We start from the raw sequence: 3,113 nt of genomic DNA on the forward strand, positions 1-3,113 counted from the left end.
TAGGGTGTCTATTTAAAGGAAAATAGGGAATACACTTATTCCATAAGACCAGACAGAAACAAACTTATTTACTTACTTACTTACTTACTTACTTACTTATTTATTTTAAGTAAGCTCTACGTCCAATGTGGGGCTTAAACTCACAACCCTGAGATCAGGAGTTGCCCCCTGATTCAATTTTTTAAATACAAAATTCACATGATAATCCCATTTAATCTATAAAAGTTCTTTTTTATTTTTATTTTTTTTTAAAGATTTTATTTATTTATTTGAGAGAGAGAGCACATGAGAGGGGGGAGGGCCAGAGGGAGAAGCAGACTCCCCGCCGAGCAGGGAGCCCGATGTGGGACTCGATCCCAGGACTCCAGGATCACGACCTGAGCCGACGGCGGTCGCTTAACCGACTGAGCCACCCAGGCGCCCTAAAAGTTCTTTTTTAAATGGTTCTGGGTACTGCTGCTATTACAAACTGGAGGGCATTCATATACATTTCTTCATTACTTTGGAAGTTTATTTCTTATATTTATTCACTTACCACTGAAACTTAAATTCTTCTCAATGTTTAATACTAGAGAATTCTTTCTCCATACAGCAGTTACTATAGTACAAAAATGCCATTACTGATTATAAACACTTTAAGTTTTAGCTCCATAAACCCAGATTTTGTTAAAGGACTACGGGGAGAAAGGCAATGCCCTATTCTCTCCACAAACTCTGTATCTGGTGGATTTTGCTTTAAAATATTCTAATAATGCTGAATATTAACTATAGGTTGTAATTTGATATTCACAACTTTGTAACAATTGGCATAACAGTCAGAAACTGTCTCCAAAGAAACCAACCAATGGTCCAAGAACAGGAACAAAAAAACATGGGCTGAAATTAATGCTAAGATACTTTCTTTGAAATACTTCCAAAGATTAGCATGAAAAGGTGACCCAAGAAGAGACAGATGGACAGAGAATCTACTCCTTATTTAAGGGATGAAAAATCTGAGGACTAGAGGGGCAGAGTAGCCTCCTGACCAGAGATCCATAACTTGCTGGATACATGAATGGGACAAGAGCTCAATTCTCTGTATTTCTAGCACCTGCCACACCAAGATGTGGGGAAAAGGTAAAAAATAGAGGAGTTCAATCACCCCCCCACACACATTCACTCTACTTCCCTCTCTCTCTTTCTCTCTCTCTCCATCTGTATCTTCCATGACTCTTCTTAGTTGTCCAGAATGTATGCCTTTCCCACTACTTGTACCTGAAGTGACTATTTTTCATTTATTCTCTGTCCAATATCAAAGAGTTTAGCCAGGATATATTTACCTAAATCTCCGTTTGATGTTTTGTTTTTGTTTTTGTTTTTGTTTTTAAATTATGAACCTAAGAACTGCTTTTTAATGTAGAGGTACAAAGTAACATTAATTCTTAAATGTGCCCTAGTGATTTAGGTTGAGCTGATTGAATTCCATATAAGTTCTACGCTTTAAAAAGAGTTACAACTAAGCAATGTTATTCAAACAATAAAATGACTTTAGATAAAGCAGGGACCATAATAATCATAATTTTTAAACCTTTTCTGAGCATTTTGCGATACAATATTTAACTAATTTCTTCTCAGCATTTTTCCCCATTTGTTAAAATTCACGCATGGGTTGGGTTCTAAGAAAAACAGAAAAGGAAACATGGTCCTTATCGAGTAGAATCACAGTTTCAATTTGAAACACTAAAACAGAATGTCCTGTGAGTGTGATTTTGCCCCTTCAAAGCAGGGCTCCTTTTGATGTCATGGGAGAGGTCAGTGAGGAGGGATGGAGAAGTGAGGAAGAAAAGCAGAAAAGATGAGCAGGGACTAGAAAGTGGTATCAAATTTCAAAACTGGGATGCTGAATGGTTCTTACAGCCCTCGAAGTCTGAAATGTAAGAGCCTCCTGATTCCACGCATACTTGAAAGGAAAGAGGCTAGGTCCCCAGACCCCTGAAGGCTTTCACTGATAATCAGGAGAAAGGTTTTAAGGTGATCAAACCAAGAAATCTCGAAATGTTGAATCATGTGATTTAAAAAAAAAAAATGGAAGAAACTACTTTCTACATAAACAACACTCCAGGAAAACAGTAAAATTAGGAAGACAGAACACTGTGATGGTCTGATTTTGGAAAAAGTGAAAAGTGGCTTTTTTCATAATAAAGTTTTAGGCTCCAAAGCAGTTTTATTTTAAGCTGTGAATGTATATAATACTAAATAATAGTGCTTTCTCCTCTGTCAATAAAAAATAAAAATAGAAACTTACATTCTTGGCTTTTTTCTTCTAATTGCTAAGCTTTTAGGAACTCATACAATCCATTCCAGGTTGATCCAAAAACCAATGTCATGGGGCAAATGTGACACGGGAGTTCCAAGACCAAAGACAGGCCCAGGCCCAGGCCTACCGGTCTTTCCTTCCTGGTTTGTCTTGGCACCACGAGAGAGCCTAATAGGGTAGAGGGGAATTTTGCTTTCAAACCGTGCCTTCCAGGCAGAGCCCTGGCCTGTTGTAAGGGTTGTCTCATCTTCATTGCACCTCTTACCCTTCCCAGATGGTTGGATCTGCTGGAGCTAAAGGTTCGTACAACCCAAAGACTCCTGGTGGGAGCATCATTTGCAAATTGGAGTCAGGCTAGACACTGAGGGAGCACTGACTGTAGGAAATGTGTAAAAAGGATACGGGTGGTGCATTCAATCCACAGGCAACTAGACCCAATACCAAGAGTTTCCAAAGCAATAAGAATTCAAAAGCATTACCTGGCGTCCCATATTGATAAGAAGCCATGATAATGACTGCATAGTAAGTGGTTGAGAGAGAAAGAGAATGAGTGATTAAATCACACTAAACCATTTGAGGCTGTCTTAAATGACAGGTGAGGTAACAAGACAGATATTTCTAGGTCCTAGCTGTACAGTGTAGTCATATAGGAAAGTTACAGTGAACCAGGCCAGCAGAGTATTTCCATGTTGTCTAATTTAGCTGGTATAGTCTTCCATCTTGTTGCCACCTTCAAGAAGAAAGAAAGAAGAAAGAAAGAAAGAGAAAGAAAGAAAGAAAGAAAGAAAGAAAGAAAGAAAGAAAGAAAGAAAGAAAG

Source organism: Mirounga leonina, unplaced genomic scaffold (genome assembly GCF_011800145.1).
Source record: "Mirounga leonina isolate KUSES-001 unplaced genomic scaffold, KU_Mleo_1.0 Mir_127, whole genome shotgun sequence".
NCBI lineage: Eukaryota > Metazoa > Chordata > Mammalia > Carnivora > Phocidae > Mirounga > Mirounga leonina.